Below are 23610 nucleotides of genomic sequence, written 5' to 3'. Positions count from 1 at the left end.
GAGTCATGAGAGGTTTCAGGAAGGATGAAAAGGTTTGGGAAAGCTGTGGTAAATGGGACAGTAAATCCATTAGAGAGGTATAAAAGGACTGAATAGATTTTGTGAAGGATCAGTTGAGATTACGTTATATGAACCTGAAGTGTTCCCAGTCAACATGGTTTCATGACTTTCTTCAATTTGTTGAGCAACACTTGAGTAGGAGTGAAGGCAGTAGATGGTGGAAGTAATACAAGACATGAGGTTTGGAAGGAAGCAAGAGCTTCAATAGAATAAAGGCACAAAGGACTCAAGAAAAGAAGACAATATACAGTTCAACTTGTTCACCAGCAGGTCAAGATGGGGAAGGGTAAGATCTTATCTGGAGTACTATTTGGTTTGAGCCCTATGCTTTAGGAGGGATATGGATAAAAAGGAGTATTTCTAGGGGAAGGCAAAGAGGACGTTTACCTTGGTCCTTGAGACCACAGCATGTGAGGATTTGTGGAAGCAACTTGGTTTATTTCATCTGCAGAAAAGAAGCCTATGAAAGACAGGTGTCTTCAAATATTTGAAAGGCTGCCACATATAGCATGAATTTCACTTGTTTTCTTTGTCCCCAGAGGGCAGAAATAGGAGAGTGAATAGCAGTTGTAAAAGAGGCAAACTTAGGCTCAATGTCAGGAAAAACTTCCTAATAATTGGCATTTTTCAAATGTAGCATGGCCTGACCTGAGAAGTAGGGAGCTCTCTCTGGAGGGAGGGCTTCAAGCAGTTTAGCTGATCATTTGTTGGGTATATTGGAGTATGGATTCCTTTTATGTTTGGTTGGCTACCAAGATCTTTCTCAACTTTCAAATTGTATGACTTTGATTCTTGAAGTAAACTAACACTAACATTGATGATAATAAGGATGATAACTAGCATTTACATAGTATTTTCACATTTACAAAACACTTTTTCATACATTATTCATTTGAGCCTCACAATTAGCTTGTAAGTTAGGTGAGGAGAGAGTACACTCCAGGGACAGGCTATGCAAAGTCATAGAGGTTGGATAGGGAGTGCCATGTTTGGGGAATGTGTGAAATAAATCTGGAAAAGTAAGCTAGAGACAGATTGTGAAGAGATGCCAAGATGTAGTGTTTAAATTTTATCCTAAAGGCAATGAGAGAATGAAGTTTCTTGAATAGGGGAATGATATGATGGGCCCTTGATCTAAAATGATGATTTGGAGAGTTTTGTAGAGGATTAAATGGTGGAAAGAGTGAAGGTAGGTGAGATCTAATGTAACCATTTTAGATCACATATAAGATCCTTAATCCAAATCTAACATTCATTTAATTAAACCACTCCTCTTATAGCAGTAGGTTGCTTCTGTCTTGTTTTGTTTTCTGGTCTTAGGTTGTGATTGCTCATCATTGAAATGAATTTGAAGGATGAAAATTTCCTCTACCTATGTAGCTAGGTGTCTTGTATATAACTTAAAGCATCAGGGAGTTGCCTAGAACATGAAGAGATTAAGTGACTTGTCCATCATCACACAGTTGCCCACGTGTCAGAGGCATGACTTGAATCCAGTTCTTCCTGACTCCAAGACTTACTGCTTATCTAGGTGTATTGACAACACAATATTCACAGCACTGATGGCAACTATGAATATGCTGGTGCAGTTCTGAATCACAAAATATAACAGACTCTTCATATAAAAGTCAGAAGCAAAACATTTATTCTGATACCAGAAAGCCAAATCCCAACACCAGAAAACCAAATCCATCACAGTAACAAAGAAGTTAATATACCATAACACATCAGGGAGCCACACTAAACCTAACTGTCTCCTGGCCTGTATCCTTTCCTCCCTCCAGCTCTAACTGGTCTGACTCACAGCTTCCTCTGGACTCTGCTCCACCTATTCTGCAAATTCCTCCTACCACAGGCTTCATGCGATTATATTTGGCCTATTAAGGGGAAGGGAAGATCTTCTAATTACCATTACCATTACACTAATACTCAATGTTGTCTTTTGCATAGTGGAAACCAGGTAAATATTGACTGAATTTAGGATTTAAAAAAAGGTCAGTAGATTTAGTCTGTCATGAAATGAAAGGATTAACCATTTTATTAGCTGCCCTATGTGATTAAACAGAAATTGGAAATGTAAGATAACATGCTTCAAAAATCAGGAGAAAGGCCTTTAGTATCTGAGGCACATCTATGAGAAGTTTATTACATGATGTATGGAAATGCAATGGATAGGAATTTTGTGGATTTTAAGGGTTCTCTAATCAGACAGGCTCTGAACTGGATGAAAATGAATCTTTGACATAAGAGTTAATGCTCATAATTTGAGAAAGCAGCTCCAGCCATCCATTACAAATGCTTGATTCAGTTATTAGATTTCTGGCATCTTTACTCTGCAAGCCAATAGATTTCAGAGGGGACAAATAACCAGAGAACTGGGGGTGTTCTTAGTAAAGGCTTGGGGGGGGCCTAGCTGATTCATTAAAAAAAAAAAGTAAAAGTAAATTCAGAAGAGGGCTCAGTCCTATTAAAGACAGAGGTAGAATCAAGGAGGCTGAACAAAGGATTATATACCAGGCAGGATCATAGTTCAAATTGCAGTTCAAGAAGTAGCTCTAATAAAAAGCAATTTCCAGACATCATTCTTAAAGAAACACTATATCCACATTGTTTTATTTGAGGCAAATACTAAAATAAAGGAGACTTTCCTCTCTTCTTCCCCAATCCTCAAGTTCATTTCTTTTTCACTTCAACTTCTTTGGAGAAAAACTTTATTTCTACCATTTCTTTTAGAATGGTTGATTTCCAGGAGCACACCAAGGTAGCTAGATGTGTGTATTTTCTTTTCCTCTCCTGCACCATCACACCTGCTGTGTGAGGTCTTTCTCAAGGGACCTCATGAAAACCAGAGTAGGGAGCTAATTAAGATCTGTGTTTTCACCATATAATTGTATTACCTTCATTTCAAATCTGTTAGTTTGATTCTTTGTTTTGGTGGAGACGAAACAATTTTATCTTTATCCATTACTTTTCAAAATTAACTTGGACAGGGGTGGCTAGGGGGCACAGTGAATAGAGCACCAGCTCTGGAGTCAGGAAGACCTGAGTTCAAATCTGGCCTCAGACACTCAACACTTACTAGCCATGTGACCTTGGGCAAGTCACTTAACCCCAATTGCCTTTTCTTCCCCCTCAAAAAAAATTAACTTGGATCTTGGATTCATAATGTTCTTCCATTCATTAAAGGTTTATTATTTTATTTTTGAAGAGACGAGTCCTGTTTTCTAAATATACCAGTCTTTTCAATTTCATATGGAAACTGAAATGTTGGGTAGCTTTTGCATGATAATCAACCTACTGGATTCTACCAGTCTTGGCATAAGTGTTCATTAGCAAATGGTGTCATGGAGTTTCAAATCCTGGCATATCATCAGTAGATTTCCATATAATTCTTCATTCTTCCTCAAACAATTCAGTAACTAGGTCTTGCTCTCCATCCCAATCTTTTCTTTATGTATAGATCCTTGCACTGTGTTCTTGAACACCATGGCCCTTCAGTTCATCAGGCTCTTCAACTCCATAACTTCCATTTTTGTTCCAATTCAGCCAAGCACAGCAATTTTACACTTCCTGATCTTCACTTGTAACTGTTCTACCTCAAGGATTCACGACTCCTCTGATCACATTTTCCTATCCTTCAATCATTGCTTTATTTCTCTAGAGCAAGGGTAGGGAACCTGTGGCCTTCTAGGCACTTGGGTGCTGCCTTTTGACTAAGATCAAGTTTTATGGAACAAATCCATTTATTAAGGGGATTTACTCTGTAAAGTTTGGATTCAGTCAGAGAGCAGCACTTGAGGACCTAGAGGTTCACATGTAACCTTGAGATTGCAGTTTCCCACCCCTACTCTAGAGTTTCTTTGTACTCAACACTGTCTAACGTTTCTTCTTTGTGTTTATTATCTCTGTTCTAGTATCTCTTTCTTCATAGTCTTGATGCTGGCTGACCAATTCAATTATACCCTATGAGCTATATCTCAGCCCTTTTCCTCTGTCCTATCACTAGTCCTGAAATGCCTCCCACCCATGTAAATGATCTGTCATTGTGAACCAGTGAAATCTTAATAGCTCAAATATCCTCTTCTGACCCAAGTGCTTAAAGTTATCATGTAATGCCTTTGTAGCCATAGAGCATAATTCCTTGGGTGGCACCAGTTTCTTCCTCGTACAACGTGTTGATTAGTTATAGTCAGAAGTGTTCTATTGCATAGATCCACTCAGCTATTGTCTCAGTAGTAAAGTGTTCCTATGTAGAAAAAAGCTTGAGCTGCAGAGGCCCCTACCTTGACTTTTGGTTTGTGTTTTTTCATCACTCATCAGCTCTTGCCACAAATCATATGGGAAAGACTATAGTACATAAGATCAATTAATACAACAAAGCTTGCACATGTTAGTGACATATCATTTTGTGAACATCTGAGACTCTTGGGCACACTTCCAGGTGACCAAAGTTCAGCTCCCTGGGCATTCCAGGGGGTTTTCACTCATTCTTATGGTGTTGCCATAAATTTCAGTGTCTCATAGACTGAGACAGAACATCTACTTTTACCTTAGCTACTATTGTTACCCATCTCTAGCAGGCAGCATCCAACTTAGTCCTTGGTTAAAATACAGGCTAGTTGGATTATTATTCATACATACATGAAATTTAGCTCCAAACCCATAATCTTTAAACTTCTCAATGATAGTTCACCTTGATGCTACAGATTCACATGGGATTACAGATTTCAAGCAGGAAGAGACCTTAGAAGTCAACCACTATAATCTCATTTTACAGATGTTGGACTTCTTGACTACAGTGAAATCTCTTTATCATGAGAAGAATAAACTGATATACATTCTTTTAGTTTAAAGCCTGGAGTCTTTCCACAGCTTTTTCAAAAAAGAGGTAGCCATTAACACATTCAAGCATTGGACTAACTCAAATTCTCCCTCCCACCCCAGCACCCCAAAGGAAAATGGAAAAGTCTTCTTTGTTTTAAAGAAGGGTCTCTGTCTATTCCTTTCAGCTCTAGGCTATAACAGACTTTTCAGCTCAAGCAGGTGATTCCTTCCCTGAGGCATTAAGCTCTTAAACCAAGGAACAGAATTACCCCCAGCTGTCTAGCTAGTGCCCTCAGGCTTAATCTATTTTTATGAGAATTTCTAGTTTTCTGGGATTTGACTCTTCAACAGAGAGCTCACTCTAGCATAGGGAAGGAATTCTTTACATTTCTCTTCTTTAATCTCAATTGAGTTATTCTATCCTCACAAATTCATTTCAGGGGAGCTCTGTGACAGAAGCCCCATTTGAACTGACTGCATCTGATTCCTTGCAGTCTCTTCTTAGGCACCCAACATGCTTTGCATCTACTGTGCAAATGAATCTAAGACAGGACAAAACTAAACCAAGGAAGTAAAAAGGAGACAAAGACATAATTCTCACCTGATCACATTCCTGGACTCCCATAAGCATCTGCAGCAGCTGAGCCTTTCCAGGCTTCATCTCCTCTTATTCAGTTTTACTGATCTTCACAACAACTCTAAAATGTATTCCTTTCTCTCTATTCATCTCCAACACTCTAGTTTACATAGTCCTTACATAAGATCATAATTCCTGCTGAACCTATTGGGATCCCGATCCCCATCAACAGAAGTCAATGAAGGATATTGGTTTCTTGTTGTTCAGTCACTTTTCAGTTGTGTTTGACTTTTCCTGACCCCATTTCAGGTTTTCTTGGCAAAGATACTGAAGTGGTTTGCTATTTCTTTCTCTAGATCATTTTACAGATGAGCAAACGGAGGCAAACAGGGTTAAGTGACTTGCCTAAAGTCACACAGCTAGTAAGTGTCTGAGGCTGGACCTGAACTCAGGTCTTCCTGACTCTAGGTATGGCACTCTATCCACTGTGCCACCTAGTTGTCCTTTTTTGACTACTTTAAGAATTTAAAATGCCCAAAGAAATGTGAAAAATTAAGTTCTTCAAAAAGAAAATCTGGTTTAGGAATAAAGGTAACAGAAATAGCTAACTTAGATAGAATTTCAAAATGCAGTTTTCTCTGAATGATTTGTCATTTATTAGGATGCATTTGCTAAGTTAGAATTGTATTAATGCCCTCAATTCTCAGATAATAGGAACATTTAGGCCACATTTCCAGAATCCCTAGGAATTCTAAGTCACCATATCCTCGTACTGTACGAGTACTGTACTGGTGATAACCTTGAGATGATATAATTCAAGAGCTGATATATCTCTTTTTAGGGGTCTACAGCTTCTGCATCCGTATTGAAAGTCAAAAGAAAATCCAAATAGGACAATTTTACAGAACCTTTCCATGCCCATGCTTGATCTCAGCTGGCAGATTGTGGATATTTCCTAATTTCTCTGTTGATAGTTTCTCTTCTTTATGTCTTTTATTAAATGCTTAAAATAGTGACCTTTACTTACTCCTCATTTTTTTTCCATAAAAAGAAACAAATCAGTCACTTTAAGTGGTAATAATACAAAGTTCTCCAAGTTTCCTCTCACAAAAGCTTACCAGACCTGCATACTCTGGCCAGAAATAAAAATTAATTTAAATGATGCTAATCATTTATAGACATATGGTATGGGTCAAGACATACTTCATAATAGTTATTTTCATTTTCCAAAGAAATTGTGAAATATCTAAATATTTATATAATTATAGTGTCAGGTACAATTCATTGTATTTTGAATTGAGTTGAGAAACATCTCCAAGGAAAAGTACTGTCACATCAAACTGTAAAACTAAAATAATCTCAAACTCTTTAAAATAAAGGGAGTAGACAGATTTCATTGAATTGTATGCACTGATGGGAAATGAAAACTTGATAAAAAATGAGAATGACAGGGTCATTCTCTGGATTTAGTCCACCCTGATTTATCATGCCTTGCTTTGTAAAATAAGACCTTGCCCTTCATGAATAAGGTTCAATGAGCACAAGTTACATATGAGACTACATTAAAGACATCTATACCACAGTGACCAAAATTTAGATATAACTGTTTTTTCAAAGGAGTCTTAACAGAAATTCTACTTTACTTTTTTAACATCACCTGCCAAAGAAAGAAATGACAGTCAAAAAAGGGAGAGGTCAAAGATAATAATGAAAAGGACTGAATATAAATGCACAATCTGATAGGCAGAATAAACAAAGATTGCCTCAGAATGGTGATAAAAATGGTGAAAATCCTAAAGGATTAAAAATGTTGCAGATGTTCCTAACTCAATAATAAGGTATCAGTTGTTCAAAAGAAAATGGTTCTTCATTCTCCATGGATGTTAGAAGTTCCAATTACCTTCTGGTCCAAAAGTGGTAAACATTTTCAAAAAGACTAAGCTGTAAAGACCTAAAATTCTTGCCTGACAACCAATTATACTTTGAAGACTCCAAAGTTAGGGGGAAAGCTGACTTAAAGTCACCTTAATTAAACAGAGTTTGCTGAGTCTTAAAGTGAATAGCTTGAGAAAAAGAGCACCAAGTAGCCAAACGGAAGAAGATGTAAATACAGTTCTGAATGGCATCCAAGCAAATAAAGACACTTATTTCTAGATTTCTAAGAGAAAATCTTGTTCTTAGCTGCACAATATTTTGGAAGATTTATATTTGTTTTTAGTCTAAAAGACCACAACTTTACAGGATTATAAAATTTGCTACAGAAATGGTCTGGGAAAATATATTTATTCATTTGACACTTCCATTTCCACCCAGTCTTCTTTTCCAAACATAAATATTTCCATATTTCCTTTTTACCTACCTTCTTAATGTGGAAATTTACATAACCTGCCTAACCTGTGATGTGGCATACTCTGGAATAGTTGCAGCAGAACCAGGAGTTTGAAGTTTTTAGGATACACATGGAACCAACTTAAAATCCTGTGTGTTAAACAAGCACAAAGACAGTGCAGATGCCAGGAAGTAGAATTCCGTCAGGCTGTGTACATGCACATCCCTGCTTGTGTAGAATAAGATATTCTGGCTCAAGGGCCAGCTTCAGGGACTCAGTTGTCTATAAAAATAATCAGGTCTGGATACATTAGACTTGGTAAGTGATAACTTTTGTTTAGCTCTTTTATGGTTAACATTATCTTATGTCCAGAACCATGGAAAGTAATATTAATTGGTTTAGTTGGAATGAATCATAGAATTGCAGAATCTAAGTGATGGATTGGCCCTCAGAACAGCCTATACCTAATTCTCCAGCCTCTGCTTGAAGACCTTGAATGACTGAATGAGGGTTTGGGGGAGGGAAGCTGCTCACTCTACTTTTTTTTTTTTTGCTTTTTGGAGGGCAGTTGGGTTTAAGTCACTTGCCCAAGGTCACACGACTAGGTTTTTTGTTTGTGTGTGTTTAGTGTCTGAGGCCAGATCCGAACTCAGGTCCTCCTGACTCCAGGGCCAGCACTCTACTCACTGTGTCACCTAGCCGCCCCTGCTCATTCTACTTTTTGACATCTCTAAACTTTAGGAAATTTTTCCTTTTATCAAACTTAAACCAAAATTTCTGCAATTTGGCCTTCTGCTCCTAATTCTGTTTACTGGGGCTATGGAAAAGAAGTCTAATTTGTTTTCTATGTGATAGTTCTTCACACAGACAGCTTTGACACCTTCCCTGAGTTTTCTCTTCTGCAGATCAAACATTTCTAATTGACATCTATCTATTTAAGGCAAGATACAAGCCTCTCTAGAGCACCGGTCCTGGAGTCAGGAGGACCTGAGTTCAAATCCAGCCTCAGACACTTAACACAAAAAGTAGCCATGTGACCTTGGGCAAGTCGCTTAACTCCAATTGCCCTCCAAAGGCAAAAAAAAAAAAAAAAAAAAGATACAAGCCTCTCATCATGCCCTGATAGAATAATTGGTTTGTTTTAATGACATTTAAGGTTCACTGGTTAATATCTTCTGTTGCTTTAGGGAGTTTATTTTAGAAGAAAAGTTATGAGTACAATCATAATCACTTTGAACCACTTGTAAGAAAAATTTCTAACATTTAGGCAGAGGTTTTGTTATTTGTCAAATTATATTTCTATTTGTTTCTAGTTAACTTTTATTCTCTTTGTGTTTGAGGTAATATTCAGGTTGCCAGAAACATCTGGGTAACAAAGCAGCAGATTATATTAGTCCAAAGTGTCTGTGGACAGGTAGAAGGAGAAACTGGGGAAAAAAAGTACATCTCTTTGGGGTGGGGAGGAGAAATTCACCCATTTTTGAGTAGGTGGGTATAACTGGTGGTGTCAGCACAAGTCCTCTGCTCCAAAATGCCAATAGGCATTTTACAGGAATTTACCATGGCCCTGCTTTATGTGTATCTCTTATGTCCTAGCACATGCCTACCTTTTTTTTCCCTTTCATTGGCTACCCCTAGGTTGCTGGTACTTTCCAGCTTAGCTCTATGTGACCCTACTCTTTGCTCTCCCCCTTCCAGACTTTTGGAATCTCTGTCTAGTTCTGAGATACTTCCTCCTTTTTACACAAAGTTTATATAGTTCATCAGTCTAAGTCTGTCACACTATGGCTTTGATTGACTCCAGTTGCTATATAGGCCCAGTTCACACTTAATTCTGATTGATTGATTATCAAAAAAATATTAAGTGGGGTGACACAATCAACAGAGCACCATTCCTACAATGGAAAAATTCCTTTGGATACATTAAGTTTTTCCTAAAATATAGTACCAAGAACTAACTGAATATATACTTCAGATAGGACCTGAATGGGAAATGATATAATCAAACTTCGTCCTCCCTTACTTTCCACATCTTAGTATATCATAGAATAGTATGGGCTTTTTATTTTTGCTACCATGCGAAACTATTCTTTCTTTCACTTAACAAGAATTTAGTAAAAGTCTACTCTGTTCAAGGCACTTTGCTAAGTGCTGCAGTTACAAAACCAAAAATGAAATAGTCCTTGTCTTCAAAGAGCTTGCATTCTCTATGGAGGAAACTATATATACTGGCAACACATACCATAGATGGATGGATGGATGGATGGATGGATGGATGGATGGATGGATGGATGGATGGATGGATGGACGGACATATACACACACACATACACACATATGTAGATATAAATCATTACTCTTTTTCTGGAAGGATGGTGATCAATACTATTCTAGGCTGTATTGAAGTAAAAAATAAGGTGGATCCCTAGGGTATACACAAGAATCTCCCTCCAAATTCACAAGGACCCATTAATGATGACTCTTTGAGTCCAGTCATTCAACCAATTTGAAACCTACCTAACTAGACTATCACCTAGCTAGAATGAACCTCCAAATCTATCCAGTCCTAACAGCCTGGCCAGGGCATATGGAAGATAAATGCATACTCTGACTCAGCAATTGACAGGCTGGTTAGTAAATACACAGGAGAATAGAGGCATAAAATTCAGAAACTATGAATGTCTACCTTAAATCAACTTTGCATAGAGCTGCACGGCTGAAATTTGGACTCAGTTTTTCTAGCTCCATGTTCAGAATCTTTTCCCATCACACTGCTCTGATTTTACTTTTTTATTAACGAATAGTAAAAAAGCTAATCCTACATACTAAAGTTGTCTAATGACACACATTATAAACTAGAAAATGTGTTTTCTAGAAATTTTCTTCTTATTTCTGCAGTGCTTCACAATTTACAAAGTACTTTTCTGACAACTTTGCAAGGCAAGTAGTAGGTATTACCACAATTTTAAAGATGAGGAAATGGAGGTTCAGAGAGATAGATGTTAAGTGAAATGCCCAAGGCTGCAAGTGTTGTAGCTGTCATTTGAACCCAGATTTTCAAATTTCAGGCTCAGTGCTTTATTATGCCATTCTGATTCTCCGTAGGTCTTACATCAAAATTGTATTCATAATATGTGAATATCAATTAATAGAAAGATGAAATCAATATTTTAAACATGTTATTCAGTTTAGCATTTGCTTCTGTTTCTAGAATTATCCAGTTGGTTCAAATTTTATTGCTTTCTGCCAAAGACCATTGTAAAATTTACAGAACTACAACGAACTATTTAAGTTATAAAGTTCAGGTCTGAGTGAGTGAAGGTGTTGATGCAGTAATATTTTTGAACTGTTTTCATTTAAAGTAAACCAACACACTTCCATGTAATTTTAGCCATAGTTTCTAAAATAGCTTTAGTTCTGATTTTTTGAAGTGACTAAAACAAAAGAGACTCTGCTAGTTCTATACGTCTGTCTAAGATAATTGTAACAGTAAAAATCCTCAAATGGTGGGTGATTCTTTCAAACATTTATGAGAGTATGAGGGAAATGGGAAGGAATAAAAAAATGTGATACAGAGAATCACATTGAAAAATTGTTCTTGCAGTTTTGAAAAAAAAAACAGTAAAAAGCTAAACCCCCCCCCCCCATATAACTTGTGTCCCCTTATTTCCTTATCTCAGTTTTGAAAAATGAAGATATTTCAAAAGCTATAATCTGAATAGGAAGTAATGACACACTACAATTGTAATTTAAGTGTAGGATACGATCAACTTTTATGTTCACAATCTTGCAGTTAGGCAAGAAAGGCTCAGATAAATGTGGGGTTCAAAGCACTATAATCCAATTGTAAGCATGTTAAAATCCCACAGAAATGGTAGGTTACATTATTTTTTGCCACAATTTCCCATAACCATAAAGCAATTCTGTATTAAAACAGGATTTTGCTTGAACATTTTTAATCAGAAGGATTACTAGAGAAAATGTTGGTGACTCTTGTAACTATAGACAACAATGCCCAATTTATTAACAATAACAGCAACATAATAATAATGATACATAGTATCATTTATAGTAGTATTTATATAGTTACAAATATTGTCTCATTTGATCCTCACAACAATCCTGGGAGTAGGTGCTATTATTAAACCTATTTTACAGACGAGGAAATCAAGGTAGACAGAGATTAAGTGACTTGTCCAGGTTTACACAGTTAGGATCTGAGGCATGCTTTCTTGAACTCAGGTTTGTCAGACTTCAGGGTCCATGTTCTAACCACTGTGCTTCCTAGCTGCATCAAGAATCTTTAATAACAGTGGTTTATAAAATTGCTTCCTAAACTCCCAATTAAACAAATTATAGAATATCTGAGCAAGCCTATAAAAGGAACACAAATTTAAAGTGGAATAATTCTTAATGTAAGAACCTTAATGTAATGTAAGAACTTTAGAGAATTTCATGTATGACCAATATAGGAAAGAATAACATTTCCAAAATTAGAAGCCTTTTGAATTTTTGGTTCTATATTAAAACCAATTAAGTAAGCAATCAAATAATAGATCTCTTTCCTGACAAGTCCATGCAAGATGTTTTAACATAGATAACAATTTTCCTTAAACCTCACTTTTGTCATTGGTCCAAATAACTCTGCTTAGCTTTTAAGTCACTTCATAATTTTGTCCCATTCTGATAGCAGTAATGATAATAATATTACAATATTTTGTATCATATAATGAAGCTTGATCTATTGTGTATTTTGTGTCCAAGTAAAAAGTGAAATAGATATTAGTTATTTCTATAGTTGGGTTAACATTATATTATAGTCATTTCCCATCTGTATGCAGGTAGATTATAAATATGGATGGTTGTTTCTTCATAATCTCCCTTCCTTACCCATGCAGCCCATTTGAGTTGTGGTTATAAATCATTAACATGAGAAGGGTCAATGTATGCTTTCATTAGCATAGGTGTTAGTGGAGAGAAGTAGCTTGAATAATATTAAGGAAACATAATAATGAGGTTAGTTGGTGAATCTTATTTTTCATTTTTCTTAAGTTTCAAGATCATTAGCTTTGAATAGGTGCTTACAGTGAAAGACCACGGATTGGGAGGGGGTCAGAACACTTTTTTATTGACCAGGCTGGGTTTTGTTTCCTAAAGTGTAACTAAACATCACTTTTACCCAGGAACTAGAAGAATCACTCTTTAGGGAATCAAGATGCCCTAAGGCATAGGCAGTCCTTCGGAGAGTGAGGCTAAATAATTATCCTAGGAAAAGTGAGAAAGGTAATGTGAGGTAACCAGGTAACTGGAAAAAAGAAATAAGATAGGAGGTGATAAAAAGGACCATTTAAAAAATATTTATTAAGAAGGGCAATGTGTAATGGGCTTTGGGGACACAGAAGCAAAAACAAAAGAGACTGCCCTCAAGGAGCTTCTATTGTGAGTGAGGAAGAAGAGGTAGGAAAACATGTACAACAAGGAAGCATATAACAAGCTAACATACCAGTAGAGAGAACATTAACACCTGTGGGAAGGAGGATAAGGGAAGAAGTGGCCTTTGCATTGAACTGTGAATGATTCTGAGAGGAAGAATGGACAGTGATTTTGTTAAATCATTGAAATAATTTTATGATATTATATGAAATAAGATTGAGAAGGCAGGTACAAGTCAGACCATGGAGGGCCTGAAATACCAGGCTGAGAAATTTGTATTTTACTGTAGAAACAGTAAAATTTTTGAGCTGGGGAGAGTTCAGTACCCAGCACTTGTTGTCTGACTAACAATTTACCTTGTGAAGATTATTTTGCTAGCTCCCTGAAATATGTACTGGAGAAGGAGATTTGGAGGAGAAGACTTAATTGGGAGACAGAGAGTAAGGGTCTGAACTAGGGTAAGAGCTGTGTGTAGAACTGAACGAGTATGGGAGGTGCTGTGGATGTAAAATTGTCAATGCTTGACAAGTGATGATATGCACTGCGAGGCAGAAGGAAGAGTAAGGACAATCCTAAAGTTAAGAATCTGGGTGAATGGAATAAAACCATCTTCACAAAAACAGGAAAGCTTTGGAGGACATGTTGGTTTAGGGGAGGAGATAGAGAATTGTTTTGGACATACTGAGTTTGAGATGCCATGGGCTAAGTGGTACAGTTTATGATAAAGCACTAGACCCAGAGTCAGGAAGACTTAAGTTCAAATCCAGCCTCATTTATTAGCTGTGTGACTCTGGAAAAGTCACTTAAAATGGGAATACTAATAGCACCTCCCTCCCAGGGTTTTTGCGAGGATCAAATGGGATAATAGTGCTAGGCTCATAGTAACCACTATATAAATGTTAGCTATTTATTAATATTATTGTTAAAATGAAGCTGAAAAGAAATAATCAGAGAGATAGGAGGAGACAGCTGTTTCACAGAATCCAAGGGAGAAAAGTATTACACAGGAAGAGGTGGTCAACAGTCCCCAAAACGGTACAGAGGTCAATGAGGATGAGAACCTGATATTTAGTGGTCGGCCAAATGAGTGAAGGTAAGGGAATGATGATGACAGTCAAATTTCTTGGCTGAGTGGCTTTCTGTCAGAGTCAATTCTTCTGAGTGTCTGGATTTGCTGGTTCTTAACTAACTAGACTTAACTAGAATGTTGATAAAATTGAAGAGAATAGTTAAATGTAGTGTTATAGTCAGAAGCCAAACTACAAAATGCTGAGGGATTAATATGTACACATTTGGACAATTCTTTCCAAAAGTTTTAAATTAAAAGGGAGAAGAGATATGAGGACAGCTTGGATCAAATGAAGATTTTTTTTAAAGGATGAGCCAGATGTAAGTGAATGTAGAACGAGCTAATAGGTAGGCAGTTCTTGGAAATCAGAAAGATGGAGGGGAGCTGGGATGGAATGGGCTTGAAGGTACAAACAGAGCTTGTCCTTGGCTTAGAGGCCTATGTCTTCATCAGAAGCTGGAATACAGGTGAAGAAAGAACTCAGGACAGATGGCCTTGATTTTCTCAGTAAAGTAGAAGGCAAGGGCATCTGCTTAGAGACAGGGGTGGGTTAGAGTTGGGATCTTCAGGAGAGAAGACAAAGTTTGGAATATCCATTGAAATTAGTGGGACCAAGAAACAATAAAGGAAGAAGGCCCCAATATGTAGTGGAAAGAGCACTAGATTTGGAGCAAAAAGACCTTGGTTCAAAATTCCATATATATATGAGTGGCCTTGGCCAAGTCACATGACCTCTCTGGCCCTCAGTTTACTCATCTATGAAACAAAGAGAGCTGAACTAGAATGCCTTCTAGGTCTTTTCCAGTTCTAAATATCTGATCCTACTAATAAAGTGACTGCTTTACTACAGTGAAGATCCAGTGGAAATTAGACAAATCCTATTTAAAATACTCAGTTCTATGACCCTGGCAAGTTTCTTAACTTGTTTGAGCCTTGATTTCCTCATCTATAAAATGAGATTAATAATAGCACCAATTTTGTACAGTTGCTGAAATGATTAAGTGAGATAATCTAAGCAAATATTTTGCAAACCTTGAAACACAAATAAATGTGAGTTATTATGATAACAATTTTTAAAATTGGTACAAAGGGATTATCTGGAGAAAGAGGTGTGCATAAACACACACACACATATATCTTCCCTATGTCACTGATATATGTGGAAACAGTAGCTTATTTCAGTGATAGACCATACTGTTTATGTTCATCTGTCTGGTCACTTCGCACATGATCAAAATTAAATTGTTCCTTCAGTACAAGGGAAAAATTGCAAATAACCTAAATCTGTTTTGCTTAGAAAAGGTCATTCTTTTACTTTCTCTTTTACCCCAAAATTAAATGTACCATCCTACGGAAATAATTGTTCTCCATCTGGAGAAGTATGAAAAAAATAATAGCAATAAGTCATTATATTAATTTGATCTGCTTCTAAATGTGGTAGCTTCTTTCTTACTTGTATAGGGGACTTTGATGGATAGGAGCCTACTATCATCCACAAGGAAGAAACACATTTATTTAGTGGTCAGCCAAGTGAGTGAAAGTAAAGGGATGAAGATGACAGTCAAATTTCTTGGCTGAGTGGCTTTCTGTCAGAGTCAATTCTTCTGAGTGTCTGTAAAACACCCTTTAGATATCTCTACAGCCCAGTAGTCAAAGGAAGATTGTATCAATATCTTTACTGCTAAAGGATGCAAACTAATTTAAAATTCTGCAATTTGCCTACTAAAAATATGAAAATTGAGGATGTTATCTTAAAGGAAACTCAGTAAAAGTTTTCATATAAAAATAATTTGTTGACTTCCCACTATTGGTTTTTGTCCACAGTTTAGCTGATGCTACGTGTCAGGAGCTGTGCTGGGTGCTCGGGATACAAAGACAAATAGGAAACAGTTCCTGCCTCAAGGAGCTTACATTCTTTCAGGGAAAATAATGTCTACTATCACCACTGCTGCCACTCCTATTCCTACTGCTACTGCTACTACCAGCTAGCAATTATATAGTGCTTCAAAGTTTGCAAAGGACTTTGTAATATCATCTCATTTTATCCTCACAAAAACTCTGAGAAGTTGTTGTTCAGTCATATTTTATCTGTGTCCAACTCTTCATGACCCCAATTGGGTTTTTTTTTTTTTTTTGGCAAAGGTACTAGAATGGTTGCCATTTACTTCCCCAGCTCATCTTACAGATGAAGAAACCGAGGCAAACGAGATTAAACGACTTGCTCAGGGTCACACAGCTAGTAAGTGTCTGAGGTCAGATTTGAACTCAGGAAGTGTCTTCTGACTCCAGGTCCAGAGTTCTATCCATTGAATCACCTAGCTGGCCCAAGTAGGTGCTCTTGTTGTTCTCATTTTATAGATAAAGAAATTGAGGCAGATAGAGGTTGAGTTGCCCAAGGTCTTTAGTAAATGACTAAGGCAGGTTTTTAACTCAGGTGTTCCTGACTCCAAATCTAGCACTCTATTCACTGCACCTCCAATAAATGAAAGTAATTTTCTTTTGCGGGGGAAGGGAGCACTAGTAGCTCTGAGTGGGATAAAGAAAGGCTTCATATAGTTGGTGACATTTTAATTGAGTTATGAAAAGGTAGGTAGGGATTCTAGGAGGAGATGGCTGCCTGATACAAGCACAAATGACCATATGGAACCTTGGGGGTAAGTTAACTTTTGTCAATTATGACTCTAGGGTTTGTACTTAGTAGTGACAAAAAAACCCCAACCACTCCCCCCAAAAAAATCCAAACCCCCAAATCCTTTTAATTGGCCTTGGAGCCTGAAGTACTTATGACTCAGGGATTACCGAGGGAGAAAACTCAGTGAATAGATGAATGAAGAGAGCATTTTAAGCAAAAGAGCTGCTGTCAAAAGTCCTAATAGTGCAAATAAAAAAGCACTACAGTCCCTTTGCAAAAAGACCTATCCAAAATAGTGAAAAAGAATACTAATCATTTATTCAGGTCACTGTCCAGCAGACATGTTAGGAAACCTGTTGTGAATTGCAAATTGTGAAGGTAATAAATAATTACCATGACCAAAAGTGAGCCTAACATTGTAATTTGATACACTTGTATAAGATTAGCTAGGTTTGAATTCCCTGTAAAATCCATATTCTCTAGTTTAGAGATACAGTTTCTGAGGTACAAGCTGTCACCAGGGCAATATATATGTATATATGCATTTTTTCCTTCTGCTGCTTCAGCTGAAGTATAGACATTTCCCACCACTATTTCAAAGGATTTGCTAAACGCATCAGAAAGGCTATAATCCCTATGATCCCTAAACCTCTAGTCTATTCACTTGATTAGAAAAAAGGCGCATAGGCTGACTGCAGACCCTAAGAGCAAGGCTAGTGGACATAAAGGATTGTAATTATATATTTTGAATTGTTCAAGTTTTCATTTTTAACATTTTCTTTAATTAATTTTTAATCTATAACTTTGGACTGAAGTTGAATTTGGTTTAATATTGGCTACTTTTGAGGAAGATTATATGTTTAATTTTATTCTTATTTCAATGCTTTTTCTTTTCTTCTTTTCTTTAAATTGCAACATGTAGCTTCTTTTCAAAGTATAATTTTTATCTCTAGCATTGATGTTTTATTTTCTTCCATAGTATTTGGATTTTTTGCTTTGTATTGAATGTTAATTTTTGTGTTTTTTTTTATTTCTTCTATTTTTATTTTGAGATTTTTCTTCAAAATTTACCTATGAGTTAACTCCATTGAGCTTTCAAACAGCACGAATTAATCTTTAACATATGAATATTAATACTGGCTATTTGACAATGGCTATTTGACAATATCATCCAGAAAATCAACTTTTTAATGACTGCCATTAGAGCTATAGCTGCTTATCTACATTTACTTTGCTGAAACTCACTATTATGGTGGCTAATTTGAATTGATGGAGTTTTGGCCAAATTGTTGGGTTAATTCTTGTGCTATTCTGTGGGAATCAGATAAATATTAGCGTTATAGGTCAACACTGTGGAAAATATGAATATATTACTTAGAAAATATTGTTAATTTATGAATGTTAATATTCATAAGGGATTACTGGTAGAAGAGAATATGATGATAGTATTGAAGATGAAAGTAAAAGAATTGAAAGGTTATAAAATAGTTCATATAAGGGTGAGATGAAAAGAATATAGTTGGAGCATTGTGAATTAACAGATTTATATGACCATTTAAAAATATTTAATAAAATTATGATGGAGGAAAGTACCTGTCCTCTCTTGTGAACTTTAGGTGTCACTAACAGAATATAAGGTTGACTGGCTGGCAACTCATCCCTCACTTCTTCAAAAAATTGAGAAAAGGGACAGGCATATAATGTAGGTTGTACCATCTCTGCCTAATGGGAGTTGGGTTAGTTTGGGTCTTTCTTTTTGGTTATCACTCTCTTTTCTAATTTTTCCCTTTTCTCCCCTTTAGGACAGGGGCAGAGCCTTGTTGCCCCAGGGGCTTCATAACATGCTTTTCTCCCTCCACTCCCACTAGTATTGGGGCTGGAAATTCTGTCAGTCATTCTCAGTGGCATCATGAACTTGTTTTTTTTTTTTCAATCAATTAATAAACATTTATTAAGTGCCTACATGCCAGGCATTGTGCTAAGCTCTGAATGACAGCTGCAGAGGCAATAGCTTCAGATCCATGTGCAATTCTCTTTGGAGAGTTCCTGGAATTATTAATTAAATACTAACATAGCTCATTTACCCCCAGGATATGGAAGGATTTTTTTTTCTCTTCTAACCATTGTCCAGAGCTTGGGACTTCTATTCAAAAATAGGAAGAAAACCAAATTACTTTTGTGTAGTTAGACACAAAGCTTCACCATTCCTCATTATACATATTGCTCTGAACCTCTATTTTTAGTCCCTAGTTCCAGTGTCCACAGCAGCCTCATGGATTACCAGCTACCATTACAGTCTCCACCTCCATTCATCTGTCTTTCACCTTGGTGAGAATGCCTAGAAATGAACAGGCATCTGTTGCCACCCTTGCCACTCAGCACCAACTGCTCCCAGTTGCTAGGGTGAGGAACCCAGTTGCTTCTGTGGCTGACTCCTTCTAGTAGATGCTGCCCTTGATGTCTCCACTATCCTCACTTATTCTTTTTGTGGGGTTCTATAATCTTGAGGTCAGTCCTTGTGACTATTCATAAGCTAGGAAAATAAGCAAAACTTCTAAGTTCCCAAATGCTCAGTGAAGGTTTAAACTAATTCTCAAATGAAGTCTCTAGCATTTCCCTCTGTCTGTAAGGGGACTAAGATGGGGGAGGATGTTATAAACCTAATCACAGTATGCATGGGAAGTAATTTCAGAGAGGCATGTAGAAATAAGATTGGTTGTCATAAAGGAATTATAAAAGGACTAGAAATACATGTGAGAACCAGGTGGTAAAGAGTTTTAGATGAGAAACAGAAGAGTCCATGTTTGATTTTAGAGGCAATATGGAAACAATGGAGTTTATTGAGTCGAGGAGTCAGCCTAGTGCTTTAGAACAAACATTTCAGGAGCTATATGGATGACAGATTGTAGAGGGGAGTAGGGAGACCAGTCAGAGGCTTTGAAAGTGCTATCTGTATGAGTACAGGGAAGGGGAAGGAAGTGAAAGTGTTGTGGAAGAATATACAAGACTTGGCAACTGGCTTGATTATGTGGAGTGAGGGGCAGTGAAGAGAAGAGGATGACCTCAAGGATGTGAGCGAGTGTGACTGGAAGGGTGGGGAATGCCCAAAAGAAACAGAAATGCTTTGAGGAGGGGTGGATATGTAGGGAAAGTCAGAGTTCTATTTCAGATATGTTGAGTTTGAGGTTGTTTCCAGCATGTACACTTTGAAATGTCCAGTAGGCAGTTGATAGGTGACTGAAGCTCAGAAGAGAGATTAAGGCTAGATGAGCAGTTTGTGGAGTGGTCAAAGGGATGATAATTAAACTCTTGGGATTTAATGAGGTCACCAAGAGGGTCAATAGAGAATAAGGCCCATGACAAGAGTACTGGGTTTGACTGTGGCAGGCAGTTTGAAAGGTTAGGTGGATTTTTTAGAAAGGTACAATTGATGCACTTGAAGTGGGCAGAAGTGATGGAGGGGAGTTCAACAATTATTGTAGTTTGATGGCAGAACCATATAGGCATGCTATTTTCTGTTATAACTCAATTTTATTTAAATGTATCATACTCGTCTCCTACCTTCTACCACCACCAATTTCCTGAGTTGTAACTTCACTCAAATAAGTGGTTTTTTTTCAAAAATCTCAAACTTAATATAGTAGTTCCAACTATCTACTTTGTATGTATCTCTTTCCTACCTCTTCACCATTACCCTGCCTCTTAAGTGTTCCTTCTTGAACAAAAGAATTGGAAAACTTTGAAACTTAACTCTAGAAAATTTTATTCTTATATATATCGAGATCACTTAAAACAAAGGTGCAAAAAATCCAAAGCATTAAAAATAGATAAGAGATTTTTAAAAAAGAGGGTTGACTTAAATAATAAATACCTAGTAGGCAGCATTTCAAGTCAATGGAAGACACAGAGAATATGAAGAAATAGAATTGGTATGAAGAGAAACATCATAATTTAGGCTTCTGCGATTTAACTATCAAAGATGTGAAGGAATCTCAAAATAGTAGTTGTGCAGAAACCTGTTTTTACATTAATTACATTTTATAATTATTACAACATTTACAATTACTCTGTTAAATGATTTAACTTATTACATTAGTGTTTCAAAATTCTTTAGACACTTAAAAAAAAGATTCCCGAGTCAATCATAAAGAGTGATACTCAGGGTGAACATTTAGACTTCCACCATAAGTGGAAGAGAAATGTTAAAAGGCTGAGAGAAAAAGAGAGTGACTTTAGCTTTTTTGCAGAAGGAACTTTCTCCAGAAAGATAGAAAGCAAGGTAAATAGATACTAGCAGATCTTTGATCCAAGAAACAGACTAGAGCAATTTGAAGTATTATGATTCTTGGAGAAGGTATTTGAACACTGGGAACTGGAAGGTGTCAAAATCTGAGAAAAAATTCTGATGGAAAAGACAAAGCAGAGATATCACAACCAAGCAAAAATGGAGTCATAGGATACATTTTTGGGTTTCTTTAAATCATACTTAGTAATTTTTTTTTACTTTTTGAAGGTGAATTAACTACTTGAAATTTGATGTAAGGAATATACAGACATAAATTCTATGTGTGTATGTGTGTGTATGTGTGTCTCTCTCTGTATACACATACCTTACATATATAGAATATATATATACCCCCCTGTCATATGTGTGTGTTTTCCTTTGCATTATATTTTTTGTAGTATACTATCTTTTACTGAACTGTAAACTCTATAAAAGTACAACATCTATCCCCTGGCAGAATCTTTTGCACATAATAGGCCCTTAATAAATATTTCTTAAATCAACTGAAGTGCCTTTTCCAGAAAGAAAGATTAAAAAGTCCCACTTTGGACACATCAAAAAATATCAAATTGTGATAGGGCTATAATAAGGAACACTGAAAGTTGTAAAAACTATAGCTATAATTACATAAGCATTAAGGTACATAGCTCTGAAAATAATTCCCAAAGTAAAAATAATGGAGAAACTATAATTATGATGAAAATGTTAACATGTCAACAAACTGGTTCTCCTTTCAGGAAAAAAAAATGTTTTATGAAAATGTGGACTACATTAGTTGCTGGTTCTATTATTTCTTCTCTATAAATATTATTCACGACTGAGTATTTTCATGTTCTAAATTATTGAAAGAAAATATATTTATTTTTGGGAAACAGTAACACAGTCCATGGAATGAATGAATGGCCCACTGCACTCACCAGTTCTTAAGCCACACAGTGTATCACAGTAAATGTACCAACTGTTTATTAATGTATGACCTATACTGTTTTTCTGAAACAAGTCTCTACTACTTACACTGATGGTTTAGGTTTGTCCTTTCACAGGATAAGCAAAAACAAACAAAAATCACACTGAATTTGACAAAAACAAAATAAAGCAGTTGTAGAAAAAAATGTGCAATGTGTTATTCTGGAGTAGTAAAAATTTGGAACACTAAAAAAATACAACTTTTAACTAATTATTTTATGTATTTCTTTGCTGTCACAAGTATGGTTATGTAATTCCAAAAACAAAGATTTATTACTGATATTTTAATAATAAGAGTTATATTTCAAGAATGTGTTTTTTTCAAGGTGAAAATTTTTCTACTGATTGATTCTCAAACCCTTTGTGACTTATAGGTCTTCAAGAGTTCTTGTGGACTAAAAGTTCATCACCCTGTGGCCAGCCTTATAATGAACCTCTCCAAATTTAGTCAAGCAGGGCAGACATACACTCCACCCATAGTCAGACATCTTTTTTTCCAAGTTATTAGCACCTGTCAGGCTTGTGACATAGCTTTGAAAATTTAGGGTCAACTCCACACCACGATGAGCAATAGAGTAAAGAAACTATTAAATAATATTTCTCTTCTCTTTGTAGCATTATAATTAAGAGGTTCAAAAAGACTATCTGAATGGATGTTGTAGTAGTTTTCACCTTTTTCCGTACATGATCTGGGCAGCATTATTATTTTCCCCACCTTCATCTCCCCACTGTGGTTCATAATCTCGGTACCCACTGTTACCACATAATTCCTTAGTCATGAGGTGCTGCTCAGATACTTAAAATGTGACTGTTACTCCTCGGAGTATGGAAAAAGTTTTCATTTAAGGGTGCTGGTTCCTGAATCTTCCCTTTCCACCTCCTCTCACTTCGAGTGCAACTAACATTAAAACAAAAGCACATTGCTCCTAACTATGATAGCAATTCCTTTGGGGAATGCCACATAGAAATTCATTTCTAGAATACAAGCAACTGCAAAATTTTCCCATTTAAATTACAGTTATTCCAGAAAATTTGATTCAAGTTTTGTTTCAAGAGAGGAAAATACAACTCTCATCATTTTCTTTTCAAAGAAAAGCAACAAAATATTAAAGGAGGAACTGTGAAAAAGTTTAAATCTAATCAACAATTTTGCCATTTATAGATATTTATTAGAAGATATTTATCTTCTCTAAATAGCTGAAAATTGTCAGAAGGGATGACTGAAATGGAAACTAACTAGAAGACATAAACAGAGGGTGCTTTGCTATTGTATTCACTTGATTTAAACACCAATACACAATTTTGCTGGGTCCTGCCACTTATTTGTCATCTTACTGATTTTAGAATATAAACAGGAAGGATTTTTTTTTCTGCAGACAGGTAAAGTCTTATTTTGTCCAATATTGAATGTAAGTACAAAGGATTTACAGCTCGA

General features: G+C 36.3%; 1 protein-coding gene across 10 annotated transcripts in view; it reads right to left on the bottom strand.

The window, feature by feature from the left end:
- PAM (peptidylglycine alpha-amidating monooxygenase) overlaps window positions 1-23610 on the bottom strand; it is a 369904-nt gene that overhangs the window by 204771 nt on the left and 141523 nt on the right. The gene's annotated exons all lie outside the window — the stretch shown is intronic.

The sequence above is a fragment of the Petaurus breviceps genome, unplaced genomic scaffold (assembly GCF_028583685.1).
Source record: "Petaurus breviceps papuanus isolate PSGF00001 unplaced genomic scaffold, PetGlider_PUasm1.0 184, whole genome shotgun sequence".
In the NCBI taxonomy this organism is placed as follows: domain Eukaryota; kingdom Metazoa; phylum Chordata; class Mammalia; order Diprotodontia; family Petauridae; genus Petaurus; species Petaurus breviceps.
The sequence above is the reverse complement of the archived record's forward strand: the minus strand, read 5'-3'. Positions and strand labels throughout refer to the sequence as shown.